At 43.2% G+C, this 20,894-nt stretch overlaps 1 long non-coding RNA gene across 1 annotated transcript; it reads right to left on the bottom strand.

The window, feature by feature from the left end:
- Positions 1 to 7,512: 7,512 nt before the first annotated feature.
- LOC123728626 (uncharacterized) lies at positions 7,513 to 10,114 on the bottom strand. Its single transcript, XR_006760249.1, has 2 exons — positions 9,901 to 10,114; positions 7,513 to 9,801 (listed from the first exon to the last, which is right to left on the bottom strand). It is a non-coding gene; the product is annotated as an uncharacterized lncRNA (long non-coding RNA).
- Positions 10,115 to 20,894: the final 10,780 nt, after the last annotated feature.

Here is a 20,894-nt window from a genome sequence, read left to right as displayed (position 1 = left end):
AAATTAACCCCATTCCCTGCGGATATACATGCAGGGTTTTACAACATATTTGTGTATACCGACATCATATCATATCAGAGGGTAGGAGACAGTTGTGTGCCCCTCCTGAGAACAGTTCATATAGAGGGAAAGGATGGAGGGATAGTCACTGTCACCTACGACAAGCCACACTACGTACCTGTAAGCAAGAAATATATTGAGAACATTCTGGTTGAGCTTAAAACGGATCAGAACGAAAACATCGAATTTACTTATGGTAAAACGATTGTAAAACTCCACTTTAGGCCCTCCATAGCCTCTCTACATATATAATATATTATTAGTATTATATATTATTATTTTATATATATTTCTTTATAAACATAATACAAATAAATTAAAAATGGTTATGGAACAAAACCACCATCTCGACCCTAACCGCTACGTCTCATACTATGTTGATCAAGTGGGTAATGGGTTACCCGGCTATCATGGATCCCCGACCATGTACGGTTCGGGGATAGGCGGTATATTTCGTAACCTCTTTAGGATGGTTTTACCGTTTATGAAGAGAGGCCTCAGCATAGCTAAACCGCATTTAAAATCAGCGGCTAAAAAGATAGTAAGTGAGGTTGTAGCCAATGCTATGAACCGAAGGGCGTCACCAGATGCCGAGCATCAAGAAGGCTCGGGGCTTATGATGTTGTCTCGAAGACCAAAAAAGAGACCTCCGGGTATAAGACGCAGGCCAGCCCCTAAAAAGCAGAGGTTAACCGTTAAAAGAAACTCAGTAAGTCAAAGACGTGGTAAAGTGAGGAGGTCTGGACCTAAAACGACAAAAAGAATACTCTGAAGTATTTTCTAAAAGAACCAAGAAACACCCATTTACGTCTAAAAGTGACCAAAAGAGATGGTACTAATATTGCAAACGATGCCAAAGTGAGTCTCATTAATTACCCCCTGGCCACCATCTTCTCCCAAGTGGATGTGACTTTGGGTGAACGTCTAATCAGTCAAAGCAGTGCCACATACCCCTATAGGGCCATCATGGAGTGTTTACTCAACTACTCCGAAGACACTGTCAAGACACAATTCAGCGCCGGGCTGTTTAGCAAGGATACTGCAGGAGTCTCTATGGAATCGATAGACCCTTCCACAGGTGCAAACAAAGGACTGGAGGCACGAGCTCGCTACTGTGTCGAATCTCGAGAGTTTCATCTGCTAGGGCCTATACACTCTGACATTTTCTTTCAAGAACGTTTACTCTTAAATTCGGTTGATTTAAGACTCAAATTAACCAGGGCCAAGGATGAGTTTTGTCTGATGTCTGCCCAAGATGGGGACTTTAGTTTAAAAGTGTTGGGGGCAACGCTTTTTATTAAAAAAGTGTCTGTATCTCCGGCAGTTCGTCTGGGTCACACACAGGCTTTGATGAAAGGAAATGCCCTTTACCCTCTCCAAAGAATTACTATGAAAACCTTTAGCGTACCTGTGGGCAGTAGAATCTGCAGTCAAGAAAACCTTTTTCTAGGCCCTTTACCCCGCTATGTGGTTATAGGTTTGGTTGATCACGCCTCTAATACGGGCAGCTTACATAAAAACCCATTTAATTTTCAACACTTCAATGCAGAGTATGTAGCTCTCTGTCAGGACGGACGTCAGGTCCCTGCTAAGGCTTTCCAACCGCAATTTAATAACAACATATCTGTGCGAGAATTTTACAATCTATTCCTGGCTACCCGGAGGCATCTAAAAGATCTCTCTTTACCTATTGACAGAAATTATTTTGCAGAGGGTTACACATTGTATGCTTTCAATTTATCCCCTGATGATGACACCTCAGGAAATCTGTCTGTGGTGTCCCAAGGCAACCTCAGGCTGGAAATGCGTTTCCGTACACCTTTAGCCTGTACAGTTAGCATGATTGTTTATGCGTGCTCTGATTCAATCTTGGAAGTGAATGCCCGAAGACAGGTCTTAGTGGATTATTATTAAGGATCGTTGAGCAAAGACATGAATACCCAAGAGTTGGAAGGGCTCATGACCGGCTTGATTGGAAAAAAATGTATGGAGTGTGGGCTTGTGATGAATTACCTATTGAGAAATGGCCTGAGCGGCCAGCCATGTTTATTGTCAATACCCATCCTAAACACATGCCAGTTGAACACTGGCTAGCTGTGACACTAGAAGATGAAGGAGGAAGAAAAATCTCAACTTTTTTTGATTCCTACGGCTTTCCCCCTGGTTTTTCACATTTTCCCAAATCTATTAAAGATTTTTTGACCAAAAACGGATCAAAGATCTACTACAGCATCAAACAAGTGCAAGATAACCTTTCCACTACATGTGGTCAACACTGTGTATTCTACCTGTGCCAAAGAGCCCGTGGAGTTTCTTTTGAAGATGTTATGTCTCTTTATAATGATGATTTAAGAAGTAATGATAGCGTCGTAGATTGTTTTGTTAGAAAATATCAAAAGTGTTCAAATATGTGTTCTACTTTTAAGCAAGTCAAACATATGTGAACCCTTGACAACAGAGCCCTGAAGGATAAACTCTCCTTTGTCATTCCAAGTAGCGGTCCCCTTTGAGTCTTTTAGCTTGTTCATAATGTATCTAGCATTTTTCCTGTTACGTGCCGGAACATGTGTCAACATGTCATGCATAACATTATCTTCAACAGGCATATGATCTTCAGCCGGTAAGATCGCAGGTACAGGCATTACAGGGGCCTGGCTCTCTCTAAGCGCGTCATCTTTTAAAGGTTCAGGTAGGGAAAGCGTTAAATGGTTGGTATCTCTCTCACCTTGTTTTACCAAGGTCAAATACCTTTGCAAGAGGTTTGTGTAGTTTTTAACCTTATCATAGGGGTTCAATCATTTTCGGTTCAAAACATCCTTCATGGCCGTATCCAAATCATTTTCCGCTGTTTGTCTGATATTTTCAGGACCCTGCATTTGTTTTTTAAGTCTATCCAACTCTTGTTGAGGCACCAAGTACATTTTATTTGCCATCACACTCTGTGTTCAACCCCTACGCCTGGCAGCAATAAGGCTGGTGATGAAGGGTACTGCTATAGTTAGCAACGGCAGAAGAAAACCCCCAGACTGTTGTAGGCTATGTCTTTTCTTTCGAAAAAACTGGCTCTTTTATTGGCAAAGAGTTTGATCGTGGTTTTTTGTCTCTTTCATTTTTTTAATTGGGTCAGGGTGAGTGGAATGCGCCCTTTGAGAACATTCAAAGCAATCTCACATAGGGATAATATGAGATCTGAAGAACAGTGATCCAAGATGGCTTGCGTTCTTTAGCTGTAGCCCCAACTAGGCTTCTCAAGAGGGGCAGGTTTCTTTTTAAACGCAGAGACATAGCGGTTACTTTTTAGGAATGTACACAGCCGGCCACTCCCACGGGAACAGGCCTGTTCGGAGCCACAGGTGTTCTGGAGTATTTGCTTTTAAATCCACGATTAAATAAGAAAATGGCTCTTTGGTAGCATCCTCATAGCTATCCATAAAGTAGGATTTCCTTCCCGGGTACATCTGCTGAGCTAGAGTGTTAATTTGTAGTTTGTCTCTAGGGTTTTTGAACAAAACCATGTAATTGGCGTTCAAACTAATTGTCGTGTCTTTGGGGTACCATTAAACTGAAGACATGTTTATCAATTAACTCCCTGTAATTATCACGCGATTAAACTGATTAATCGTTTAATTGTAATTAACCTCTATGGGCTAGGTGGGACGCTTGCAATTTTCCAACATCTAGTGGAAAGATATCCCATTAAAGTGGAGGCACTTTGTTTACATCCCTGTTAGTGAACATTTCTCCTTTGCCAATATAATCCATACACTTGACAGGTGTTAAACAGCATGATCATTACACAGGTGGTGCTTGTGCTGGGGACAGTAAAATACCACTCTAACCTCTATGGGCTAGGTGGGACGCTTGCGTCCCACCTACGTAACAGCCACTGCCAGCCTGTGGCGCGATTTTCAAAACCTTAAAAATCCTATTACTTCAATTTCTCAAACATATGACTATTTTACAGCCATTTAAAGACAAGACTCTCGTTAATCTAACCACACTGTCCGATTTCAAAAAGGCTTTACAACGAAAGCAAAACATTAGATTATGTCAGCAGAGTACCAAGCCAGAAATAATCAGACACCCATTTTTCAAGCCAGCATATAATGTCACCAAAACCCAGAAGACAGCTAAATGCAGCACTCACCTTTGATGATCTTCATCAGATGACAACCCTAGGATATTATGTTATACAATACATGCATGTTTTGTTCAATCAAGTTCATATTTATATCAAAAACCAGCATTTTACATTAGCATGTGACGTTCAGAACTAGCATACCCCCCGCAAACTTCCGGGGAATTCGCTAACATTTTACTAAATTACTCACGATAAACGTTCACAAAAAGCATAACAATTATTTTAAGAATTATAGATACAGACCTCCTCTATGCACTCGATATGTCCGATTTTAAAATAGCTTTTTGGTGAAAGCACATTTTGCAATATTCTAAGTACATAGCCCAGGCATCACGGGCTCGCTATTTAGACACCCGGCAAGTTTAGCACTCACCATAATCATATTTACTATTATAAAAGTTTGATTACCTTTTGTTGTCTTCGTCAGAATGCACACCCAGGACTGCTACTTCAATAACAAATGTTGGTTTGGTCCAAAATAATCCATCGTTATATCCGAATAGCGGCGTTTTTGTTCGATGCGTTCCAGACACTATCCGAAATAGTAAAGAAGAGTCGCGCGCATGGCGCAATTCGTGACAATAAAATTCTAAATATTCCATTACCGTACTTCGAAGCATGTCAACCGCTGTTTAAAATCAATTTTTACGACATTTTTCTCGTAGAAAAGCGATAATATTCCGACAGGGAATCTCCTTTTCGGCAAACAGAGGAAAAAATCCCAAAGGCGGGGCGGTCGGGGTCACGCGCATAAGCCCAGTGTCCCTTGATCGGCCACTTGAGAAAGGCGATAATGTGTTTCAGCCTGGGGCTGGAATGACGACATTCTGTTTTTTCCCGGGCTCTGAGCGCCTATGGACGACGTGGGAAGTGTCACGTTAGAGCAGAGATCCTTAGTAAATGATAGAGATGGAAAAGAAGTTCAAGAAATGGTCAGACAGGCCACTTCCTGTAAAGGAATCTCTCAGGTTTTGACCTGCCATTTGAGTTCTGTTATACTCACAGACAGCATTCAAACAGTTTTAGAAAATTTAGGGTGTTTTCTATCCATATGTAATAAGTATATGCATATTCTAGTTACTGGGTAGGAGTGGTAACCAGATTAAATCGGGTATGTTTTTTATCCAGCCGTGTCAATACTGCCCCCTAACCCTAACAGGTTTTAATAAGGATAAAGCTATTTGTAATACATTGAGATGCTATGTACTGATGTTAATGTGATAGAATTGTATTTCTGTACCAAGCGTAACTCAGTCATCGGCACGCCCCCAGGGACACAGACAGGACCAGGTGTCATGTGACATGTTCACTATAAAACCATAGCCTGATCTACTTTCTTGAGACCCGGCCTCCACTCCATTGCGAGTTGGCCAATAGGTTTGACCATCCAAGTACTCTACTGAAAGTGAACTATACCACGTGGTTAACTTTTAGACTATTGATACCGACAGAATAAGAACAAGTCTTTGATATTAATTATTAGTCTGCAGCTAAGTAAATTATATCATTGAACGCGAAGACCAACGAAACATCCATTCTATGACGACATTAATGAATGTCGCTTTGAAAGATCCATTCTAACCGAGAGAGAGAGAGAGAGAGAGAGAGAGAGAACTCTCCATCAGAACGACGCTCCAACAAGGATCCCGACGACACACTGAGCGTAAATATATATTGATTGCAATTGTTCTCAAATGAGTGAGCGTTCATGTGCAAAGGATTAGCATGTCAATTGTTAATATTAATGAACTGTGTACCTCCTCAGCTGAACATTTTATGACCCATTGTTCTACAAGACACCAGCCATGCCTGTTAGCCACATTACTCTACCAATTCTTTGTGATGATAATTACTGTTTGTATACTTTATGTGAATTACTTAGTTTAGTAAATAAATGATTTTAAGACAATTGATGTATGGATGACTCTTAGTAAAGACGGTTCGTGCAGATACGACAATTTACGACGTTTGGAATGAGACTGGACGCGAGGTAAAATACACCATTTAAACCAGAAGATAATCGGCCTATACTATAATATAATATAATATATAATGTTATAATATAGGAAAGTTATATTAGGAAAATTATAACTTTGTAATCTGAATATTTTCCTTGGTGCCCCGATCTCCTAGTTAATTACAATTAAACGATTAATCAGTTTAATCGCGTGATAATAATTACAGGGAGTTAATTGCTAAACATGTCTTCAGTTTAATGGTACCCCAAAGACACGACAATTCTCTTGTCATAGACTACCCTGAATCTTTTAGTAAGTGGGGCATTCCTGAGATGGAAGCCCTTTTTATCCCTAACAATTTTTTTGTAGGAGCTCAAAATCTCCAAGTCACTATTCCGATCGTTTATGAGCCCCTCGACCAAGCGTGTGATTGATTCCAAGTTTACACGCGAGGCATTTTCGTAGTTTTGAGTCACGCCTTTGGCTTTCAACACCACGTGATTGTCTTTAGTCCTAAAAGCATAGCTTTTGGGCCCACAGGAGGACCATTCTGTGATATGGTCGTCATCTTTGAGTTCACTCGTTAAACCACCCAGATAGTTGCTAAGCGGGGGGCTCCAGTCACCCTGTTTGCTTACATAGACCACAGAGTCTGTGTCGTGGTAAAGAACCCTCCTCTGAAGCTGCTCCATGAGGGCGTACAAGTCAAGTCGGCCATAGGCCGTGGTAAATGCTGCAAGAAACACATTTACATTACCCGGGGGTAGAACCCACTTCGTGTTACGTCTCCATTGCACCAGGGCAATGTCTTGACTCAAGAATGAAAATCGTGAAATTTCGTATTGGTCCGAAAAAACTAATTCCAAAAATTCTTCGGGGTCATTAATGATCGACGTTGTTAGCATATTGCATCTCTGCGAAAGCTTCCCCCAAAGCGAGTTTAAGTACAATTTCGACCTGTTGACCTCTATTCTGTCAGGGTCAAGAAGAATGCCTTCTCTGTCGTGATAGTCTCGAATGTACTTGTCTTTGCTCTCTAGAAAGTGTGTACGATAGGTTTTCATGCATGCCGATGCAATAGTTGTACAACTCCAGGGGTCAATGCCTGCATCTTGATGACCTCTGCTCTGAATCTGAGGCACCCCTCGCGAAGGATAACCACGTCGTTGTCACAGTATGACTCCATCTCTTTGTGGAAATCAAAGTGCTGTGACATACTGTCTCGTACCATGTCATGAATCTCTCTCGCTCTTTGGGAGACATTTGATCACAACCGTACATTTCAGGTCTCGGATAAGATCCTATATAGTATAAATTCTCCTCAGATGTAAAAAATGGGGAAACCAACCTTTCACAGAGTTCTCAAAACCCAAGGCCTCAGGCATTTGAGACAATCTCATGGGTAAGAAGCTTAAACTGTCAATGTATCTCTGGTTGAAAGCGGGGTCTACAAAACACAAGATTTTACTACCTTGAGCTATGACACTGGGTGCAACGCCTTGCTGTATCAGAGGGTTCAAAAGAAGGTACGAATCATATGCTCTAGAATTGTGCGCTATAAACGTGAAGTTTCTGTACTGGGGTTTTCTGAAGTGTTTTAGAAATTGGGTCCCTCAGCTGACCACTTATCCCCCTTGAAAGTCATGGTAGATACAAAAATAGGCAAATGAACCCCTGATTGTTGATTAGTCTCAAAATCATAAAAACGTATTTCTCTGAATGTTCATCTTCAGCCAAGGGTTGAATATAACACTCGTGGGGCACATCTTGAACAACTTCAGAGTCTCTGCTTTTCAAAGGCCCTTTACAGATTGGGCAATGAATGATTCCACACACATGAGGTTTAGGGCTGTCTATTTTAAGGTTGTAATTGCATTGACATTTTGGACATTTCCTGTTAATATCACAACTGCTTACAGATTTACAGGCCTTGGGGTGTTTTTCGTAACAGTAGGCCGAACGGCATGTCCTGTGACAATCGGCACAGGGTGTCAGGTTTAAGGGCTGCATCGGACATTTTTCATCCAGACATATACGGAACAGTTATAACGGCACGAGTGGCCACCCTTTCGGGTGTAGCCGGTATGACAGGCTGGACACACATTTGGTGGGTCTAAAAACGCTCCGATGTTGGTAACTGCATAGTAATGGTCGTTTTGCACATAAAAGTACAGGATCTGAGGATGAGGTTGGGGGTTGTTTTGGAATTTCAAGAGAGAAGCATTAGCTCTACTGTGGTACAAAACCACAATCTTGATGTTCAGAAAGTTTTCAAATTTGACTATGTCAGAGAATGCCACTGCATCCTGCATGCCCAGACCGACAGCATTTTGAAGCTCTCTAGCCTTTTGCAACGCCTCTAGATCCGTACATCCAGGGTTTAGTAAATGTGCTAGGCCTATTGCAAAGCATAGCTTATTACCGTGATTGTGAACGTTTATGAGGCATGCCCTTTTATTGTTTATGATTTCTGATTGCATTAGGCTATCTAGCTTCCTTCTCTGCCCCCCACCACCCAGGGGTTGCCTTATTATTTGCACAACAAGCTCCAGCGACCTATCGGCTATGATGGATACATTTGATTGAACAAGTCGTTCCAGCAGGGCTATAAATTGTTCAAGATCTGCTTCACCATTGGGTAAAATAAGAGATACAGTGTTTTGCATGCTATCTCCACAAATTTCCCAACTGTAAGACATCACGAGGTTCGCCATAATCTCTTGCCCTCTCTAACAGTTCGTTCAGAGTATCCAAAATCATCACGTAAAAAACAGCATAATCGAGATTTTGATTCACCCATGTGAAATTGAAAAACTGTCTAATCTCTGTATTGCTGAATTTATTTCTGTACACAACCCTGACACTTCTATCAAGACCATCTCCCTCCTGATTTATTAGACAATTTTCCAATTCCTCAAAAACATCATATTCCGTTTCAGACTCTTCTGAAAGGGGCATTAATAGCGGGCTGCTTGGAGGGTCTGGTGTAGAAGACCTCAGCCTCTCGTTCATCTGGTTTATTAAAAAAACTAGGGCTGGCGGGATTTGAGATAATTGGTTTTCATATGTTGTTCCTGACTCGTTCATATGTTTAATTATTTCAATTAGGTCGGCGGGAATTTGGGAAAATAGATTTTTGTCTATCGAATTATGTCTGATACCCCACCCTCGTTCATCCGTTCAATTAAAGCTAGTAGATCGGGGGGTATTTTCGCCAAAAGGCTTTCAACTGTCTCAATTATAGGCATGTCCATTTCGGTAACTGGTTTTAGCGCCGGTATTTGCGTTTTAACAACCGGGGCATTGTTCTATGCCAGAAGGATAGATCCTGACTGTATTGCCGCTCGAGTAAATCAACCATTCGTTGGTGTAGCAAGACATTTCTGTATTTTAGAGCCTTTGAAAAGGCCTTGATAAACTCCGCTTGGTCTATTTCAGGTTTGGGTGTTTCTACATAAGAATTGGAGGAATCAAGAAGATTGGCTGCGTTACAGAATAGCCAGTCGTCTATCTGTGAAATGTCATCTAAAACGTTGAAATCATCCGGTTTCATTGTTTTATTGTGAATGTCAGGCGCTCCGAAATCCTCCGCGGGTTCTCGGTGTGTATGGTCGTCTGTGCCGTTATATGCCGGGGAGGAGTCTGTAAAAACATTATTTGTCATTGTTTTAGCATTTTCAATCATAAAAATGTATAAATTATAATAAACTCTGTATTACTAATAACATAAGGGCTTCATACCATGTCCGTGTAGGGCCGTTTCTTGAAGAAGTAACTTTTTGGGCCTGGGAGATTCTGCGCAATGCACTTGCGCCGATGTTGTGCCCTGTTTGGGCGGAAATATGTCGCTTGGTTCCTGGGTGGTGTTAGGGTAAACCCGTTCGAACAGAAAGGCAGAATAGCATCGATGTCCTCGTTCAGAGTACATGAAGCACCCGTGATCCTTCTTTTGGGTCTGTCCACTGTAAACACAAAAAATAGCTTTTGATATGGGGTTCACACTTTTTGTTTTTAATGTATACATTTTGTAAGGGATTTTTTAAAATTATTATCGAACTTACGTCTACAATAGTGTGATGGAGACTGGCTGCTTTCGGCGCTGCACGCAGTTTGATTCTGAGAATCCCTCTCTGACAAATTCGGTTCCAAATCATCTAGCCCACGGAGCATCTGCGTAAAGGATTGCGAGCCTACAGACGTTAGATAATATTAACATATATACGAAATATACAAATTTTTAAAATATGAGAATACGGGCATTTGACATATTACCTTAAAATCATTGTCCATCAGTTTTAGAATAGTGATATCACATTTTTAATATCCATACAATTCCCTGAAAATACCTCTCCAAATCTAATATATTATTTTCACTAACTCACCTTCAGAAAGGTCCATTAGGACCGATTCCGAGATTATCTGTTGGCCTAATAACTCTTCGGTCTGTTGGCCGGGAGTCTTTTGAGGTGCGCTATAGGATGTCTTACCGTCTGGATAGTTTCACTGTTCTGCAATGAGTTTACAGAGCGGGGGTGCCGTTTTTTCAGGCGTCATCCTGTATGCAAAAAAAGGGCCATATAAAGTACTCGAATGTCTAGAGACCCAAAACCACAGGCGGGTGTCTCGACATATTCGGTCTGCCGATATTGCACTTATGCTTCATAGCATAGCGTTGGGGTGTCCGTTGTAAATTTATATCCCGGGGTGGGGGACCGTCAGTATATGCGCTGATTAGAAAATAACATATGTTTTAAACAGTAGGAGTTCGTCTAGACCTGATCTCTTATGCCTGGGCTTTTTCACTTTTTTAGCCCCCACATGTTTGAAGGTGAGATAAATACGTATTTGAAAGGGCTTGGGGGGTAATAAAATGGTAAGTGCCTAGACCAATTGAAGAGACGCCGGCAATCCTAAACAAACTTACACACCCCTTTTCTGGTTTCAAAAGCACACACACCCCTGCGCACGTGCCAGTCCTAAACAAACGTGCACACACACTTTTTCTGGTTTCAAAAGCCCCCCATGCAGAGACACACCCCCCTTTTTTGTTTTGAAACACACACACACAACTACCCTCCCTCACACGCACACACCCCCTGAGCACGCACACGTCTTTCCGGAATCCTTTTTTTCTCAAGCCCTGCCTGGGGATGGCTCGTTAAAGGTGAGATACAGCTTTAAAACCATTTTATTTAATTCATAATATTTAATACAGACCTTTTTAAAAACAGCTTGTGCAATATTGTAACACTCATTCATGTTTTTTATGTATAAACAACGTTTGAAGAAATGACAGATTCCCGTTCGTTAAGGGGTAGCTTTAAAACCATTTATTTAATTCATAATATTTAGTACAGACTTTTGCATAATTAATACAATACATTTTTACTGTTCCTTTCTTACGGATAACGGGCCCGGCTATAGGGTTGTCACTGAACCCCAAACGCCGTCTGTGTCCAACTCCCCAGCGTCAAGACTCGGTAAGTTTTCACCCCAGGGATAGATCCTACGTCTGGCCTGTAGACTCTCGCCCGTGTGTCTTAAGGATAGAAGCGGCCATCGACGTAATTGTTCACGATTTTTGAAAAGATTGTCCAGCTTATTCATCAGGGTTATGAATATAGGGTAATCCCTCCATTTAAAGCTAAACACAGGCATAAAAAAATGCACATCCTTGCAGGCTTTTGATAATACATATGAATTTACAGACTTCGTAGCATTTGTACTATCAAATTGTTCACATGCTAAAATTGTCACTTTGGAGTCGGGGCTATAAGCCATTGAAGAGATCCTGATTGCTTGTAAATCATAGCGACCCTCCACCCTCTCTTCCATAGCATAGCCTGGCACGGCTGTACCACTCAGGGCCTGTTCAATTTGACAGAGCGCTAGCCGTATCTTAAGCCATTCTCTCATACGCAGTACAGGAGAAAAACTCCCGGCTTTTGCATGATAAAGGGGTCTGGGGCCGCTGTCTGTGAAAATCTTCACCGTTGAATCCTCAGGTTTGAACATATATGTCATGTGGCCATCACTAGTATCCAAAAACTCTTTAAAACATTCTGGGGCCTCACCCCAAAGATCATTGACGCTTTTATCATTGGGTTCGCGACAAGAGACGCATAGTACCCCGAGAATTGGCCTAGGAGTCATAATTTTCTGTTTAATGTTCAGGGTTTTTATTTTTAAAATCTTGTTTAGTGTTCTTGGGCATGTACGACCCAGCCGGACATAGGGTCATAAATCAGCCGGACATAGGGTCATAAATCACGATTTTGACCGATGCTGTCTCCTTTATTCTCTCTCTAACATGGAACGGTTATAGGATGCCAGCTTTCCAACAAGTCAGTTCATCAATCTTCTGCCCTGCTAGAGCTGCCCTGTCAGCACAAGAACTGTTCATTGGGAACTTCATGAAATGGGTTTCTATGGACGAGCAGACGTACACAAGCCTAATATCCCCATGCACAATGCCAAGCATCAGCTGCAGTGGTGTAAAGCTCGCCCCATTTGGACTCTGGAGCAGTGGAAACGCGTTCTCTGGAGTGATGAATCACTCTTCACCATCTGGCAGTCAGACAAACGAAGCTGGGTTTGGCGGATGCCAGAACACTCCCTGCTCCTGTGCATAGTGCCAACTGTAAAGTTTGGTAGAGAAGGAATAACGGTGTGGGGCTGTTTTTCATGGTTCGGGCTAGGCCCCTCAGTTCCAGTGTAAGGAACTCTTAACGCTACAGGGAACAATGACAATCTAGACGAATCTGTGCTTCCAACTTGTGGCAATAGTTTGAGGAAGGCCCTTTCCTGTTTCAGCATGACACTGCCCCTGTGCACAAAGCGAGGTCTATACAGAAATGGTTTGTCAAGATTGGTGTGGAGGAACTTAACTGGCCTGCGCAGAGCCCTGACCTCAACCTCATCGAACACCTTTGGGATGAATTGGAACACCGACGGCGAGCCAGGCCTAATAACCCAAAATCAGTGCCCGACCTCACTAATGCTCTTGTTGCTGAATGGAAGCAATTCGCAGCAGCAATTTACCAACACCTAGTGGAAAGATTTCCCATAAAAGTGGAGGCTGTTATAGTTGCAAAAGGGGGACCAACTCCATATTAATGCCCATGATTTTGGAATGAGATGTTTGACGAGAAGGTGTCCTCATACTCTTGGCCATTTAGTGTGTATTCTGTACAAAAATATAAAACACAACATGTAAAGTTTTGGTCCCACGTTTCATGAGCTGAAATGTTTCATACACACAAAAAGCTTATTTCTCAAAAAAGTTTTTGGGAAAAATGTGTTTACATCCCTGTTAGTGAACATTTCTCTTTTGCCAATATAATTCATACACCTGACAGGTGTGGTATATCAAGAAACTGATTAAACAGCATGATCATTACACAGGTGGTGCTTGTGCTGGGACAGTAAAATACCACTCTAAATTGTGCTATTTTGTCACACAACACAATGCCACAGATGTCTCAAGTTTTGAGGGAGTGTGTAATTGGAATGCTGACTGCAGGCATGTCCACCTCAGCTGTTGCTAGAGAATTTAATGTTTATTTTTCCACCATAAGCCACCTCCAACGTGGTTTTAGAGAATTTGGCAGTACTTCTAACCATCTTCACAACCGCAGACTATGTGTAACCACGCCAGCCCAGGACTTCCACATCTGGCTTCTTCACCTACAGGATGGTCTGAGACGAGCCACCCGGACACCTGATGAAACTCTGGGTTTGTACCAAAAAACTATTTCTGCAAAAACTATCAGAAGATGTCTCAGGGAAACCTATCTGCGTACTCGTTGTCCTCACCAGGATCTTGACCTGACTGCAATTTGGTGTTGTAACCAACTTCAGTTGGCAAATGCTCACCTTCGATGGCCACTGGCATGCTGGAGAGGTTTGCTCATCTCGGATTAATCCCGGTTTCAACTGTACTGGTTATGGCGTCCTGTGGGCGATCGGTTTGCTTTTGTCAACGCTGTGAACAGAGTACCCCATGGTGGCGGTGGGATTATGTTATGAGAGGGCATAAGCTATGGACAACTAACACAATTGCATTTTTTCGATGGCAATTTGAGATCCTGATGCCCATTGTTGTGCCATTAATCCGCCGCCATCAACTCATGTTTCAGCATGATAATGCACGGCCCCATGCCGCAAGGATCTGTACACATTTACTGGAAGCTGAAAATGTCCCAGTTCTTCCATGGCCTGCATACTCACCAGACATGTCAGCCATTGAGCTGGTTTGGGATGATCTGGAACGACGTGTACGACAGCGTGTTCCAATATCCAGCAACTTCGCACAGCCATTGAAGAGGAGTGGGACAACATTTCACAGACCACAATCAACAGCCTGATCAAGTCTATGCGAAGGAGATGTGTCACACTGCATGAGGCAAATGGCGGTCACACCAGATACTGACTGGTTTTCTCATCCATGCCCCTACTTTTTTTCAAGGTATCTGTGACCAACAGATGCATATCTGTATTCCCAGTCATGTGAACTCCATAGATTAGGGTCTAATGAATTTATTTCATTTGACTAATTTCCTTATATGAACTGTAACTCAGTAAAATCTTTTAAATTGTTGCATGTTGAGTTTATATTTTTGTTCAGTGTATTTGTATATACATTTCACAGATTATTAGATTTATACACTTTATTTAAAGACTGTACTTTTACAATATATTTGCTTTTGTAATTAACTTTATTTTAAATCATCCACAAGAGGGCATGAATGTACAAGTAAACGGTTATAGACAACTCATCCATACAACGTGCTTTGGCCAGCCCTCCTTTCAGTCTAAAAACGTTTTTGGGCTCCCCAATGTGTGAGTTCAGGGGACAATCTGTGATTGGTACATACATTTTGGGAATCTTAAAGAGTATAACTTGTAAATGCCACATGAGCTTAGTTGCCAATTTGAGATTTTCATAATTTTTAAATAAAGATGTTAAAATATAAAGTTGTTCTCTGTTTTATGATGTATTTCTGTAAACATCTAGACAATTAAGACACTGTGAAAGTGAACACTGAAACACGTATGTGAGAATCACCTCACAACAAAGAGATCATGAAAGGCCAATAGGGGACATTTACGACAGTATATTAATTGCCATGAATTAACCCCTAAATTGTTTGTAATAATTTCCCCATCCAGTTGAATAAATATTTTTATACATTCAAACACAATGAGATTTTAGTGACAAAAACGTATTTTGATCTTGACTAAATGCATGGGGGGGTAAGGATATGGAGTAGTTACAGAAACAGCTCTGAGGGGGGCGCTAAAACACCAGGAAGAATTAAGCTTCACGGTTTATCCAAGAATCCCAGTTAAAGGTTATAGGTTTTGAATACAGTCTTCCTCATTGAGTCTCTGGTCTGTGGTAGTGACCTCACAAGAGCTCTGCCTCAGATGTGTACACACACACACACACACACACACACACACACACACACACACACACACACACACACACACACACACACACACACACACACACACACACACACACGTCCCAGGAGAATGCTGAGTAAGAACAGTGGGGTGGAGAGGTGCATAACAGAACTCATATTCAGTTCCTATTTTCCCCTGGGCTTTATTTGAATATTGTGGTAATATCAATGTACTGCAGTCATACTGATACCATCTCTAAAGGCAGTACCAAGACAGTTGGCTTGTCATGCTCATTAGAATGTACTGTAGGTAGGATTCTAGCTCGCTGTAGTTACAGTGTGAATTAACTTCAGATTGACAGCACATTATCACAGCACATCAATTTGTGGGTGATACTGACAGTTGTGGAAGCAACTGTAGTTTTTGGTGAATCTATTCGTATAAATCGGTGACAGTGACACTATTCTCATATTTAAATACTGTCTCTGCAGCCTGTTGTCCAAGGCAGGTAAATTATGTGGTGAGGTGTATTCAGATGAGATATTGGTCATTTGATCCTCTTTCAAGGTTTTAAAATGACCAAATATCAAGCAATGTGTATGAACTAGGCAATTACTAATACTACTGCTACTACTACTACTACCACTACCACAACTACTGCTACTACTATTACTACTACTACTACTACTACTACCACTACCACTACTACTGCTACTATTATTACTACTACTACTGCTACTACTACCACTAGCACTACTACTGCTACTACTATTACTACTACTACTACTGCAACTGCAACTGCTACTACTACTACTACTATGACTACTACTAGTACTACTACTACAACTGCTACTACCACTACTACTACTACTATTATGACTACTACTAGTACTACATTTACATTTACGTCATTTAGCAGACGCTCTTATCCAGAGCGACTTACAAATTGGTGCATTCACCTTATGATATCCAGTGGAACAACCACTTTACAATAGTACATCTATATCTTTTTTGGTGGGGGGTGGGGGGTTAGAAGGATTACTTTATCCTATCCCAGGTATTCCTCAAAGAGGTGGGGTTTCAGGTGTCTCCGGAAGGTGGTGATTGACTCCGCTGTCCTGGCGTCGTGAGGGAGCTTGTTCCACCATTGGGGTGTCAGAGCAGCGAACAGTTTTGACTGGGCTGAGCAGGAACTGTGCTTCCGCAGAGGTAGGGAGGCGAGCAGGCCAGGTACTACTACTGCAACTGCTACTACTACCACTACTACTACTAATACTACTGTATCACCATGTCCTACAATACATTTGACAAATATCCTTATAGCCCACTGTGTTATTCTAGCATGACTCAACAAAAAGAGAGATGTGTGTCAGTGCATCAATGTGTTGTTGTCATTTACTGTAACAGATCTCTGTAATGTGTTGCATGGAGAAGACATGTTGAGCTCTAGAACCTTCTTACTGAAGAGTGTTTATTCTCAACAGTTCCGGGATGTCACGTGTCCTACTTACCTGAGTACACTCAAAACAACCTAATCATTACGAAACTTCTGTTTGATCAAACAAAACACAAGTAGCAAGTAAGCCATTCAAAAGTTTTTTTAACCACATTTGACACTCTCTTATTGACCTCCATACAAAAACTCTTCTCTTGGTAAGCGAAAACACTGAAAACGCCACATGATGGAGAAGACAGATGTTTGGGCCAGTTATCTGTCTCGTTTCATCTCTTCCTCGCTGGTTTGTCTCAGTCTCTCCCTCTACCTGTAGATAGGACAGGTTAAGCCTGATACAGAGGCTTTTCCTTTTGAGCTGTTGCCTGTGTATATTTTGTAAATCTAGGCTACTTACTTGATATTTTGTACTACTGTATTTGGCGTCTTTACCTATTCTACATACGTTTGTCACCTTTTTGATCGTTCAAAACAAAGTTGCTAAGTCAGTTGTTTGTGTGTGTGGGGCTTTTTGTGTTTATCAGAGAGATGAACGGCAATGTTCTTTTAGCATACTGTATACTGTAGTTCACTTGTCATGTTCATTTCTCCTTTACATTTAATCTATCTCTCTGATCATTACTTTCCTGGGTTATTTCTTTGAACAGTTGACAGACCTACCTTGTTAGTGCTGTAATGCAAGAACATTCACACACGGACCTTCAAATAGCTCCTAAACCAAATGATAAATGTCACATGTGCCATGAAGTCAAACCGTTGACACCTTTCCACCTTTTCTAGTGAAACTACAGATTCTACTGAAAATGTAAACATGACCGGGTAACATAACATAAATTCAATGTGTTGTTATCCCTTAGATCTTTCCTTTAGTTTCGTTAGTTCTCTCTTCCATCCACAGAGATATGACATTGTTGCTGTGTCCACTCCTTTTACAGAAATAGGAAGTTGACTTGAATTAAACAGGACATCAGATGCTCATTTACTAGGTTTCTCTTTAAAGCATCTGTAGCTTTCTTATTCTGACAAAGCCCCATTTGTGTCACAGTCACAGGATCTATGTCCCAATTGCAACTCTCAACTTGACAGAGTGTTACGTAGTAGGTAGTTAGTGTTAGGCAACACACTGTCACAAAAGTTGTCATGTAGAGAAGAGGACCAAGGCGCAGCGGGATTGTGGACACTCATGTTTATTCAAGGAAACATGTAAAGCATCCACTTGAACAAAAAAACAATAAACAGTACTTACAATGGTAACAGTGTGGCAGGCTCAAACCAACGCAGTGCACACAAACAACCACCCACAACCCCAAAGAAAAACACACACACCTATATAGGACTTCCAATCAAAGGCAACTCAACACACCTGCCTTCAAATGGAAGTCCCAATCACCCACACAACATTTAACAAACACAAACCACCTGCCACATCCTGACCAAGACTAACACAATACACCCTCTGCTGGTCAGGACGTGCCACACACGAAGTGTCACGCCACGACCTAAGAGAGCTATGTTTTCTCTGTTTAGTTAGGACAGGGTGTGATAGGGGGTGGGCATTGTATGTTTTGTGTTTCTATGTTTTGGCCGGGTATGGTTTCCAATCAGAGGCAGCTGTCTATCGTTGTCTCTGATTGGAAGCCATACTTAGGCAGCCTTTTCCCACTTGGTTTTCGTGGGTAGTTCTTTTCTGTTTCGTGTATGTAACCTGACAGAACTGTTGGCTGCCGTTTTGTTTCTTTGTCAAAGTGTTTCGTTTTCATTAAATATAATTATGAGCACTCAAAACGCTGCGCCTTGGTCCCCTCTATACGACACCCGTTACAGAACTACCCACCACAATTGGATCAAGCGGTGTGCCCGGGCAGAGATGGATACCTGGTCGATGGAGGAGTGGATTGAAAGGAGAAACTGGACTTGGGGCCAGGTTTTGGACAGGTATCGTAGCCTACCGGGGAAGAACGAGAGGTAGCCCCCCAAAAAATGTTGTGGGGGGCACACGGGTAGTTTGGCTGGGCCAGGGGTGAGACCTGAGCCAACTCCCTGTGTTTATCGTGGGGAGCATGTGTCTGTTCCTCGCACTCTCCCTCCAGTGCGCCTCCATAGCCCAGTATGTCCGGTGCCTGCTCCTCACACTCTCCGTCCAGTGCTCCTCCATAGCCCAGTACGTCCAGTGCCTGCTCCTCGCACTCTCCCTCCAGTGCGCCTCCACAGTCGAGTATACCCCGTGCTAGTTCTGCGCACCCGGTCCTCAGTGCGTCTCTCCAGTCCGGTGAGACCTGTTCCAGCTCCACGAGAAAAGCCTCCAGTGATAATCTATGATACGAAGCCTGTAGAGATGATCCATGTCACGAAGCCTCCAGTGATGATCCATGGACAGAGCCTGTAGGGATGTTCCATGGCATGAAGCCTCCAGAGGTAATCCATGGCCCGAAGCCTGTAGGGATAATCCATGGCAAGAAGCCTTTAGGGATTATCCATGGTCCGGAGCCTGTAGGGATAATTCATGGCAAGAAGCCTTTAGGGATTATCCATGGTCCGGAGCCTGTAGGGATAATCCATGGCAAGAAGCCTGTAGGAATGATCCACGGCCCGGAGCCTGCATTGATGATCTATGGCATGGAGCCTGCAGTAACGGTCCCTAGTCCGAAACCTACAACGATGCTCTCCAGTCCGGAGCCTCCGGCGACGCTCCCCAGTCCGGAGCCTCCGGCGACGCTCCTCAGTCCGGAGACTCCGGCGACGCTCCTCAGTCCGGAGCCTCCGGCGACGCTCCTCAGTCCGGAGACTCCGGCGACGCTCCTCAGTCCGGAGCCTCCGGCGACGCTCCTCAGTCCGGAGCCTCCGGCGACGCTGCTCAGTCCGGAGCCTCCGGCGACGCTGCTCAGTCCGGAGCCTCCGGCGACGCTGCTCAGTCCGGAGCCTCCGGCGACGCTCCTCAGTTCGGAGCCTCCGGCGACGCTGCTCAGTCCGGAGCCTCCGGCGACGCTCCCCAGTCCGGAGCCTCCAGCGATGGTCTGCAGCCCAGAGTCTTCAGCGGCGGTCTGCAGCCCAGAGTCTTCAGTGGCGGTCTGCAGCCCAGAGTCTTCAGCGGCGGTCTGCAGCCAAGAGTCTTCAGCGGCGGTCTGCAGCCCAGGCTCTTCAGCGGTGGTCTGCAGCCCAGGCTCTTCAGCGGTGGTCTGCAGCCAAGAGTCTTCAGTTGCGGCCTTCAGCCCAGAGTCATCTGCGGCAGTTGGCGTTTCAAAGCCTCCTGCGATGATTCACGGTCTGGTTCCTCTGGACACACAGAAGCGTGGGGATCAGCGGGCGGTGGGGGTGCTACGCCCTGAACCAGAACTGCCGCCAAGTACAGATGCCCACCAGGACCCTCCCCTATAGGTTCAGGTTTGCGGCCGGGAGTCCGCACCTTTGGGGGGGGGGGTACTGTCACGCCCTGACCTAAGAGAGCTGTGTCTTCTCTGTTTAGTTAGGTCAGGGTGTGATAGTGGGTGGGCATTCTATGTTTTGTGTTTCTATGTTTTGGCCGGGTATGGTTTCCAATAAGAGGCAGCTGTCTATCGTTGTCTCTGATTGGAAGCCATACTTAGGAAGCCTTTTCCCACTTGGTTTTCGTGGGTAGTTGTTTTCTGTTTCGTGTATGTAACGTGACAGAACTGTTGGCTGTCGTTTTGTTTCTTTGTCAAAGTGTTTCGTTTTCATTAAATATAATTATGAGCAATCAACACGCTGCGCCTTGGTCCCCTCTATACGACGCCCGTTACACTAAGACACAGGCCAAGGGCATGAGACTTGAAACAAACTACCCCAGCTCGCAGTCGGCTCAGTAGACAAATAGTCTAGAGATGCTGCTGACAGTGTTTGCGAGATGCAGGAC

The sequence above is a fragment of the Salmo salar genome, chromosome ssa18 (assembly GCF_905237065.1).
Source record: "Salmo salar chromosome ssa18, Ssal_v3.1, whole genome shotgun sequence".
NCBI lineage: Eukaryota > Metazoa > Chordata > Actinopteri > Salmoniformes > Salmonidae > Salmo > Salmo salar.
The sequence above is the reverse complement of the archived record's forward strand: the minus strand, read 5'-3'. Positions and strand labels throughout refer to the sequence as shown.